We start from the raw sequence: 11,857 nt of genomic DNA, 5'->3' as shown, positions 1-11,857 counted from the left end.
AACGTGCATATATGTACAACGTATCAGTTCTATATCTAGAATCAACAACAATGTAAATGGAAGCTGTGTATCTACAATTAACAACATACAAGAATGATGTGTATCTTAATTGATGATAATGATTGCATATATAGACCACCTTAAGGCATGCTCTGATGAGGCGCGATTGTAGGGAATTGTTGCATATCGATTGGCAAAAGTAGGAATCATGGATCGCTACATGCGTGTGTTAATTATTTCCAACAATGGAGGAAGTGCCGCTCCCTTTCATGACGTGCTTCAGGAACCCCCGGATGTGCACGTTGGTGAAGTATTCCTTCCACTCGATGCTCCGCACGTCGAAGTGGAATTGCGCCTTCTCCTCCACTAACATCTCTAGGAAGAGCGCCTCGGTGTTGGTGTTGTCAAACCTGCACACATATCGGCATCCATTATTAGTTTCTCTACGTCATTGAGCCCATGCCGACATGCATAATTTCTCCAACAGCGATGCTACAGCTACGGACAGTTTTTCACGCATTCAAGGATACGGACGGGAGTGTTGTCACCTGGTTGGGTGGAGAGGGGCCCCACCCCTGGATTTCAGGGTGTAGGAGTGAATTAGGAGATGCCAGATACGTTTGTAAGATTGTTTCCGTAAGCCCTGTCTGTAAGTCTATCATTTTCGTTTCTCCAATGCCGATCGACCTGCAGCCATAGAAGCTGTAGGGCTGGTACATGCGGGCGAGGTGGGTGATCTTCTCGGCGTACTTGGTGAAAAGCATCCGCGCCCGAGGCGAGAGTGTCTCGCCGGCACCCCAGAGCAGCACGTCCCTCTCGACATTGCTGTTGAACTGCTGCATGCTGTCGAAGAGCCTCATGGGCGCCACCTTGATTGGTGGCCCTGCCGCCATGCTCAAGGGGTACCTCGTGAAATGCTGGAAAAAGAATGTGAACATGTTGTGCCACATCAGCGGGTTCGCTGTCGATGATCCCACATGGTAGATGTGCATCTCCCGTGCCGCCCCTATGGCCTGAGCGTGCTTTGCCACCGCTGCGAGAGTCGCGTTCACCACCATGTCCGCCGGAACCTTCCGGAGGGACAAGAGAAAGATCAATTACAATCATGGCCATTACTAGCTGAAACGGAACCGCCATGTTGTTATGCCAAGCTACATAAATTACCACGTCAACGACACCATCCCCGTCCGCCGGGAACCCACTCAGGCGGCCTTTTGCATAGTACAGCATTATCGGATCAATCATCCTGGGTTTTATTTGTCAAAAGAAGTGGAGGTCGACCATAAAACCAACAATTAAGTGGGTGAGCCAATTTTAGATTTGTAGTGGACACATAGTAACTGACAAAAAGGACACCACAATCATCTACCTGATTCCTTCTATCCAACCTGGGATCGGATCGCTCCAAGTGCCTTCAATGATGCTTGGCCTTATCGTCACCACCGGTATCTCTCCTCGCATGCTGTCGAGAACCATCTCCCCCATGGCCTTCGTGAACACGTAGGCGTCTTGCCAGCCATGGAGTCTTGCCCTGCCGTGACAGAACAAATAAGTTGCTTCATTATGCCTGTCATTTTGCATGTTTAGACTATCATTAATGGACTAATATATCGTATAAGAAAGACATGTCACCTCTCAATGCCTAAATCTTTCATTTCTTGAGAGAACTGCATCATCAGAGTTATTTCTGGAGCGAAAAGCCAGCTTGATCTCTGCCTCTATATCAAGCACAGTATTCTGAAGTCCTGAAGAATCTGAGTAACCTAATTCCTTCGTGATTGTGTCTCCCAAGCTAAATGGCTTCTCTAGCACCACGCCTTGCCTCCTCCCGTTCACATATGCTGATTGATTGGTGAATATATAGCGCATTCAAACACAGCGGTATAGTACTTCATCAATACATTTCTTCTTTTGGTAGAGCATAAGCTTTTGAGTTGAGATTTTTTACGATACATCATACTACACAAATTAATGGGTAGTATTAAGTTGGTCCAATGGTTGATATGATTCGGTCTTAATTTAAATTTGAGGAAAAATTAGTAATTGCAGGTCGTCCCTTTCACCACGCCACGCACCGGAGGACTTCTCGGCAATCCCGGTGCCGCCTGCTTGCCTCCGCTAGCCTCGCCCCCCTTGCTACAAGCAGCACTGGTATGACCCCGCGATGGCCTGCTGCCTCTTGGTGGAGAGGCACACACGAAAGTGCAAGCTCATATCCGCAGACAGGTTGATTGATCTTTGGTGAATGGTGAACTCACGTACTCCACAAAGCTATCTAGTGTACTGATCTGCTACGAACTTGTCAATGAATATCTCGCCGGGAAACGGCCGGGGTACAATCATACACGAACAGCGACGCCAGCTTAAATCATGCCCCCGGTGGCACCGACATGAGCACCAGAACTCGTGCAGCGGCAGGGTAGTGACCCACACTGTATTCGGATGGCCTATCTTGCGGATAATGCCAACATCGGTCTCACCGTGATCTGTGAAGGGCAGCACGCATATGACATAGTGAAGTCGTCCACCTCCAGGGTGGCGCAATTACGACGAGAGCTGGACTTGCCATTCAAGGGGGCGTGGACAAATGGTTCATGTGGAGGTTTGTAGCTTCTAGGAACAGTACGTCGGTACGCGTGTCGACGGCTACGAATGGCTGGCAGCTATGGTGCTACTAGGAGCAGTAGTACAATGGCAAGATGGCCTGCCGCCTCAAGTAGCCCCGCGATAGCTGGGAAGTTCTCGTTCGTCATCACAGGGTCCGTGAGTGGCAACCGGTGGAGCTACTGCCGGACTGCATCAGCTGGCGTGAGATAGGCTATGCTCGTCATGATGAGCACACGTTGCTGCAGGCCTCTAACCAACAGAAGTAAACTATGCCAATTTTACCCCTCTGTAAGAAGAATACTATTCATACTGAGGTGTACTATTGCTTCATCTGGACGCTTGATGCAGAAAATAAACAGCTCATATTCTCTTGATCTACCGTAAAAGGTCCCGAGTTGAGTTTTGTATCAAACTATGGATATAATTTTTCACTTTTCACTGAGAGATTAAGGTGGGGGCTTATGCTGTTAGAGTTGTGTCGAATATTATGTACAAGGTAGGTTACAGTTGGAATAGGAGTTGTATTGTGTTTACATAGGATATGGAGTCGTGTCCTAGTAGGACACTTGTATCCTAGGCCTCTCATATATAGCGGGGTAGACACACGATGTAACCTATGCCAACATAATAGCACCGGAACGTAGGGGAAGCCGGCGGCTTGTGCCGGTGTCCAGGGCGACCGGATGCGGTATTGTAGCGGTGTCATGGGGAGGAGCGCCCATAGTCAGGCCCCGGGGATGTAGCCATATCGGTGAACCTCGTTAGCAAATCTCGATGTCGTGCTCGTGTAATTGCTTGGTCCGTGGATAATTGACGGAGTGCCTCGGATTTATTTTAACAAGTGGTATCATGAGCAAGGTTAAAAAGGTCCGTGAGGCAATAGAGTTGATCGAGCTGGCTAAGCGCTGATTTTTTTCATCATGAAGGCGATCGTGTATCAGCGGACGCAAGCGAATCGAGTCGAGGCCGAATTCTCGACAAGATCGGATAGCAGCAGACGGCGGCGGTTTGCGGCGGATCGATCGGCGCGGTGCCTGGAAGCGGCCTAGTTGGGTGCGCGTTGGTTCAACGATCGTGAGGCCCGCTGAGCAGCGGCCCTGGCATGAGGCGCCTATAGCACGTGTGGCTGCTGGTCAACGCAGCTGGATCAAGAGGAGACTCCGATGGGGCGCACGGGCTGGACGAGATTCAGACTGTTGGCAAGCGGCCCACGCGGGTTTTTTTTTCTGTGTTCGTGCTTGGAGATGGGCTGACGACGCACGAGATTTGTTTGAAGACAAAAAGGAGACTGAGTCTCCATGACACGAGAGGCAGATCACATCTAGTAGTAAAAATCCAACGTGATATAGCAGTACATTGGAAAGCTTTAGACAAAGCAAGCTAGCATCGGGAGTTGAGGTCAAGGCAAGAGCAAATTCACGTACAGTCAACTGGTTGATTTGTTACTGGTAGTACACAAGTTCTGTACTTGAGCATCGCGTGGGAAGCTCGGACATTTTCTTTTCACATTGTCAGCTATATGAAGAACCACGGTGTCATCGGATACTAGGTTTGAGGTGGAGAAGTTTACGGAACTGGAAACCTTGTGTTATGGCAGACACGGGTGAAAGATTTGTTGGCATAACAGGGATGCTTGAAGGCGTTGCGGGAAGTCATGACAGCCGATATGGAAGTATCATGTGATGGATGGGAATTCGTGGAAGACGGTATGGAAGCCTCGAGCGTGTCGTACAGTCGAACGAGATCGGCTGGGTCGGACTGGATAGTCTGATGGATCGAGCAAGTCGGTTGGTACAGAAGACGGCGGTGGGATCGGCAATGACGACATAGGAGCGTGATGCTGATGGTGACTGACTTCTGGATGTGGAAACACGTGACGCAGGCCCTGAGGGCTTGTGTGGCTTCGACAAGACTATGGCGCGTGGTTGAATCAAGGTGATGTACACACAGAGTTGATGTCGACGGGGCGCGGGGTGGACTGATCCTCTACCATGGAGTCATGTTGAAGGTGGAGCTGGATTGAGGGGCTACGGCGTAAGTCGACAGAGAGTCGAAGTCTATTCAGCTGGGAAAAGCGAGTGGCATGCAGTTTGGACTGGAGCCCAGTGGTCTGATGGAAGCATGAACTCGTCATCGGTCGGTGATGATCGATGGTACTCTACAATGGAGGTTGAGTGGTGTGGGCTTGCGACCCCTGAGACTCGACCTCTACATTAGAGGCTCGACGCGGTAATAGCGACGAGGCGTGCGGTGCGCACGGGACATGGAGACGGGCCAGGGCTCTGGTGGTCATACATGTGGTGAGACAACTGCGAATTTGACTCGGGATGACTATAAGCAACGGTGAAATTCCTACAAGTTTCAGACAGGCGGTCAAGAAAGGAGCGGTGATGTTGAGTTCAGGTAACTCTTATGTGTGACACCCAATATGTGAGTTGTTCATTTTCACACAGGTCAGTGATCAGTGTGTGATGGCTTTGGACTGATACTCTGGAAGTTGGGAGCACAAACTAGAGTAATAAGGAACTTAATTTTTGCTCGAGTGTTGACTGTGGTCATGAAAAGAAGGGACTACAAGTTGCAGGTGGAGTCATATGGAGTCTTTGGAGTAGCAGCGGTACTTATGGGATAAGCTCAAGTCCAATGTACATGGAAGTTTGACGCATTGATGAATTCAAGGTGGTGGAGAATATTCGCCAGGTGAAGTTTGTTAGAGTTGTGTCGAATATTATGTACAAGGTAGGTTACAGTTGGAATATGAGTTGTATTGTGTTTACATAGGATATGAAGTCGTGTCCTAGTAGGACACTTGTATCCTAGGCCTCTCATATATAGCGGGGTAGACACACGATGTAACCTATGCCAACATAATAGCACCGGAACGTAGGGGAAGCCGGCGGCTTGTGCCGGTGTCCAGGGCGACCGGGTGCGGTATTGTAGCGGTGTCATGGGGAGGAGCGCCCATAGTCAGGCCCCGGGGATGTAGCCATATCGGTGAACCTCGTTAGCAAATCTCGATGTCGTGCTCGTGTGATTGCTTGGTCCTTGAATGATTGACGGAGTGCCTCGGATTTATTTTAACATATGCCGTCCATTTCCGGGCTCTAAAATTCAACTTTTCACCTCAATATCTTTCAGTTGGCATTCTGACCTGTTGATACATGCAAGAATAGCTTCAGCTTTCGAAATCTACGCGCAAAAGTCATTAACCGGAACGGTCCCATGGTGTTGACGTCCATAGCAGTATCATACCTGAAATGTATAATTGCATGATTGTCAACAATGAATTTTTTGAGCAACACTACTATTATAAAACAGGTTAGACGAACCTCTCATCGAACGTCGTATTCACTGCACTGTTGATGACGATGTCCACTTCTTTAGCAATCTCATCCGCTTGCTTAGGCGCAATGCCCATGTTAGCTTCTCTGACGTTGCCTACTACAGCAACCAGTTTTCTTGCTAAAAAATGGTGGTAGTCTTTCCCACGGAGTTGCTGCAAGCATTTGAAAAGTTATGTGCCTACTATCTGCATGAATATATATATCATTCGGATCAAGATTGAAAACTAGTCCTAAGTGTTTGACTCTCGACTCTTCATCTATCGTGCCTTGCAGAGCAAGTAAATAAAAAAATTAAGTAGGAATCACCACACCTCATTTTGCAACCTTTTCAGTGCGGCCTCACCGTCCTTCGCCTTTATCAACACATATATCTTGCCGACAGCAGGAGTTGTCCTCAAGATTTTCTCTATAATAACTGGCGCAGTAGAGAAATGGAAGTCAAGCACAAACGATACATCACGTGCTAAACATCTGGGATGTAGAGAGAAGAAACTATACCTTTTGCTAGAAATCCAGTCCCACCAGTGATGAGAAAGTTCTTGCCCCCAAGGAACTCCGTGATTCCGATACAATCTGGTTCATTTGGTGGCGCTGAACCGCCTATGGGATTCTTGTGATCCATTGCCACAGCATAGGAAGGCCACGAATCACCATAGCTGCTCAAGTGCTTCTTCATGCAGCTCACTGATGCATCACTACCAAGACGTCGTTTCATCAACGGCCGTGCAGCCGCACTTCTACTGTTGGCACGACCTCCCTTCCTAGAAGGAAAGCCCACGCATTTTTTAGCAACAGCATAGTGAAGGTTTAACATGGCAGCCAACTTGGAAAGTCTGACGGAAGGAGTGTGGTGTGAAATAATATATCCAACCCTTCACTACAAGCTTGATGCATATATGGGAGTGCTACATCCCTATTTATACTATTTTATAGGCAACATGATACAAAAAAGGCAACTGGTCCAGTTGCTCTGCCACATATTATATATGTGTGATCAACTCATTTCTAAATGTGTCCTACGCCCTCCATCTCTCAAAAAATCTAAGATGTTTTAGCCTTGTTCTAAATGAAACTTGCTCAAGTTCGATCAAATTTTATAGAAAAATATATCAATAAGATATATTATCATCAACATGTAAACATCAAATTATTAATAGTAGTTGTTGATATATTTATTCTACAGATGTGGTGAAACTCAAACAAATTTGATTTAGAATAAAATAAATTTAGTATATTTTCAATCAGACTGATTATTATCGCCGGAGGTTTCTCTTCTACTCCCTCCGTCCCAAAATAATTGTCTCAACATTGTATTAAAATTAATATAAAATTGAGACACTTATTTTGAGACGGAGGGAGTATGTTACTCCTCTCAGCCAATTTCCTAAAAATTCCTTGTGTTTTTGGTATGCTATGCCAAAAGCAATTTCTACTATGAGGCATATCTGCAACCACTAGTGAGTAGAGCGTCCATGTCTAAGAACATATATAGTACAGCCCCACCAGGCCACACTTTACAAGTCAGGACCATTAGTAGCTCGCTATCAATGGTAGGAAAATAGTTGCATCACAATAGTATCCAACCGTCGAGAAACAATTTCAATAATGTAACCCAAGAGAATAAAAAATGGAAAATCCTAACGAATTAATGTAACCCAAGAGAATAAACAATTTCAATAGTGGGGAATGCTCTCTAGTACGTCAGATTTCACGCGTGAATCTTACAGCGATGGCACATGGCAATTCCCATGGTGCACACTGTTCCCTCTCATGCATCCTTCGAGGGAACGATGCAATAGTTCACTCTCATACACCCTTCTGAGGGAACGACCCATGTGTGACACACCCTAGATGTAGCATGACAATTACATGAAGTATTTACGGCAACTACTCTGCGTAGCGTGACAATTTATGTTCATATAGATAACTTCTCCCTTTTACTTAGCCTGGCAATTCTCTCTACCGCAGCATTTTTTTAAAGGAGGATACCCCCAGCTTCTGCATCCGGAGGATGCATGCAGCCATATTATTAATCAAAGCATGTCCAACAAAAGTGCAAAACGAAACATGATCTCAGAAATAGAGCCCTACAAAAGGATAAAAAGAGCCACATCCGGCGGAAAAAGTAACAGGCTAATGACTAAACACCTAGCCTATTAGTTAGCCGCCATCGAAATCGGTTGAATATAACCCGTGTTGCTGTCTCTCAATGGTTGCACCGAGTAACCAAAAGCTCTCTAGACTCCGTAGATGTGAGTAACGACCATGTACGGATCCAAGTCGTCGCTCTGTAAATAACCTGCAAAAAGTTGGTAAATTTTATTCCATTAAATATCATATCATTTCTGCAATTCCATATAGCCCAAATTAGTGCACATATTCCTATCCAAGTATGACACGCTCTGTTTGTTTCCACTCCATTAAGCCACATCCCAAATAATGTGTTCACACTATGTGGAGGACTGATATTAAAAGCTATATGAATAGTACGTCATAGAAGTTTGGCCAGCGGACAATCGAGAAAGAGGTGTTCAATTGTCTTGTTCTGGTTATAAAAACAACATCTTGAACTACCTACACATCTGCGCTTCATCACATCATCTTTCGTTAAAATCACACCCTTGTGGACAAACCACAATTTTGTTTTGATTCTAAGTGGAACCTTAATATTCGTGGTTAGAGGTAGGTAACGGCCCAACATCAATCAGGTCTAAATACATTGATTTCACCGAAAAACTACCATTTGTAGTTACCTTCCAGTGAATGGCATCTGGTTGGTCAGAAAGGTGAACCTCCATCAACCGACGAACCAGCTGAAGCCAAGATTGCCATCGTTTCCCCACGGAAGACTGCCAAAATTTGATATTGAGAGGACCCACTGCAATTCCGGAGCAACATAAACTTCTTTACGTTGTACGATATTATATAGAGAAGGATATTGTATAGCCAAGGGCGTCTCCACTAGCCATGTATCTTCCCAGAACCTAGTTGTGTTACCGTTACCGATGAGGAATTTCACCCTGTGGAAAAAGGTCTCTTCTATCCTCATTAACCCTTTCCAGAACGGTGAATCGGTAGGTCTAACGATAACCTGGGCCAAAGTCTTAGATTGTATGTACTTATTCCATAGAATTTGTACCCACGTGCCTTCCGTCTTGACAGACAGTCTAAAGAGCCACTAACTGAGAAGGCATCTATTCTTAACTTATAAGTTCTCGATACCCTACCCACAGGGCCGACCCATAGATATACGGGCCCTGGGGCAAGACAAAAAAGGGGCCCTTTTGTTTACTTAAAAGCTCAAGATATTTATATTTCAAAAGCAAAGTAATATCCAGTACATAGCATAGTCTAATGATCTTAATTTGCACTCTAAAACTGACAATACAATTTATTATTTGATCAAGTGAACTACACCATGCTAGCAATGAAATGATGTAGTTCGGCAAAAGCTTGGTTTCCCCAAAAGCTTGCATTCCTAAATTTAAATGGAGACTTCATTTTGTTCTGCAAAACAATAGTGATGAAGCTGTGTACCTAGGGTAGGGTCATGGACCTGTCCAAACTGACCTACCCAAGGACATCTCCAGAAGAAATCATCTTTCAATCGACTTGAAGGTGTCTCACTCGACAGACTTGAAGATACTCGACCAAGAAGCAATCACTCGACCAAGACCAAGCCACTCGACGGTCAGGTGACCTAAAGGCAGTCTGCATGCTAACGGTCGGTTATTAAGTAGATTTTATGGTCATCATAGCACTTTATTACTAGCGTTACCAGTAACGCCTTGCCTTAATGTACATTGAACCCTTTGTACCGTGGGCTGGTTGGGGTCTTGGCGCACTCTATATAAGCCACCCCTCCTCCGAAACAGGGGTTCGCACGCCTGTAATTCACACACGCATAATCCAGTCGACCGTCTCCGGGCTCCGAGACGTAGGGCTATTACTTCCTCCGAGAAGGGCCTGAACTCGTAAATCTTGCGTTCCTACAACTCCTCTATAGCTAAGATCTTGCCTCTACATACTTACCCCCCTACATCACTATCAGACTTAGAACCACGACAGTTGGTGCCCACCGTGGGGCAGGTGTTTTAGCGTTTTGTTGGAGGAGTTGCGATCTTTTCCGACCCGAATCATCATGGTTTTCGGCGGAGTTTTGGTGGAGGGCCGCGAGATCCGTCTCGGCGCGCTCACGTTCATCGCCGACGACTCCGCGTGGCTTCAGGAGGCTCCGCTCAACGTGGACGCACTCCCTGTCCGCGGGGCAACGCACTTTAGCGCGTGCGTCCGCGGCGTTCTCCTGCGGCAACCGTCGACCCCCTACCGGTCGGCTCCTGTGTTGTCCTCCCTCCCGGTTTCCCGCCGGCGCAAGCGCTCTGGTCGGTCGAGACTCCAGCGGTGGGTGAGACACGCGGTGGCACGCCAGTCGGCCACCCCTCGAGCTCGACGAATCCCTCTATGGCCTGTTCGACCTGTCGACCGGCTCCGTAGAGACCGCATCCGAGTGCGACAGCTGCGATCCGGCGGCGGGGGTTCTGATGGTCGATGGACCTCCCAGTCCTCCCGGTTTTCCCCACACCGACGGAGGCGCGGGTGGAGGCGACCCGTTGCGTCCTCATGAGGAATATCTTCCCGAGCCTCTCACGTTGCTGTAGAGAGAAGAACTTCACCGCCGGAACATGGATGCATTACACACTCCTATCATTGGAGAAACCCCCAAGGCTCGTGCCTTGGAGGACGCGCGCCTGGCAAACTTGGCCGAGCGCACTCGACTGGAGAACCTCCAGCGAGCACTCGACGAGCGTGCGCGACAACGGGTTCCCGAATCCAGTCGACGTCAGCTCTTCCCTCCCCCGCAGGTATATCGAACTCCAATTCAGAATTTAGCAGCTGCATACCGCATAGCAGAGTCGATTCAGCCTTCCCAGTCGGAGCCTGGCAGAGGCTTGTTGCAGATCAAAGCGTTGCTCCGGGCAGCAGGAGACCAGAATTCCGCTGTTTCTCAGTCGCGGAACAGGATTCACAGTAGATCCATTGCCACAGACACAGTTCAGTCGGCTCATAGCCCAAGATCGCCCCCGAGGCGTGAAGGACGTGGAGACCGGCGTAATCAGCATGGTAACCACGAGCAATATGATCACCGATTCGATCGTGATGATCTACGTCGAGTGCCCACCCCTCCCCCGAGGAGCGGGTCATATGCGCCTCGACAACAGGATGATAGGCGCCCTCGTAGTGTTGGGCGAAGGATTCTAGTCGACTCTAGGGAGCCAGGCTTCGATGCGAGATCCATTCTCGTTCAAGGTTTGGTTGACAGGAACAGAGCTCACCGGGAAGGACACGACATAGATGCTCCTACCAGCAGCAGAGCACATGTTTCGGGGCCAGAGTGCTTTAGTAGAGCCATCAGGGCCGCTGTGATTCCTCCCAACTTCAGGTTGGCGACTGGAGTCAGCAAGTTCACTGGCGAGTCCAAGCCCGATACTTGGCTTGAAGACTACCGAGTGGCCGTCCAGATTGGCGGCGGCAATGATGAGGTGGCCATGAAGCACCTGCCTCTCATGTTGGAGGGCTCGGCCAGAGCGTGGCTGAACCAGTTAGCACCCAGCAGCATTTACACTAGGGAAGATCTCGCCCGAGTGTTTGTCACCACATTCGAAGGAACATGCAAACGACCGGCAGGGTTGACGGAATTGCGGTCCTGCGTGCAGAAGCCGAATGAAACCTTGAGGGATTACATCCAGAGATGGATCACGTTGCACCACACGGTAGAGAATGTGCCTGACCACCAAGCAGTCTGTGCCTTCAAAGAAGGCGTCAAGTACAGAGAACTGAATCTGAAATTCGGTCAAACCGGAGATATGTCTCTGAACCGAATGATGGAGATTGCCACCAAGTACGCT

At 47.9% G+C, this 11,857-nt stretch overlaps 1 pseudogene; it reads right to left on the bottom strand.

Annotated features, from left to right (window-relative positions):
* Positions 1–229: 229 nt before the first annotated feature.
* On the bottom strand, positions 230–6,816 carry LOC123091410 (fatty acyl-CoA reductase 2, chloroplastic-like; annotated as a pseudogene).
* Positions 6,817–11,857: the final 5,041 nt, after the last annotated feature.

This window comes from Triticum aestivum, chromosome 1A, assembly GCF_018294505.1.
Source record: "Triticum aestivum cultivar Chinese Spring chromosome 1A, IWGSC CS RefSeq v2.1, whole genome shotgun sequence".
Lineage (NCBI taxonomy): Eukaryota > Viridiplantae > Streptophyta > Magnoliopsida > Poales > Poaceae > Triticum > Triticum aestivum.
This window is presented reverse-complemented; position numbering and strand designations above follow the sequence as displayed.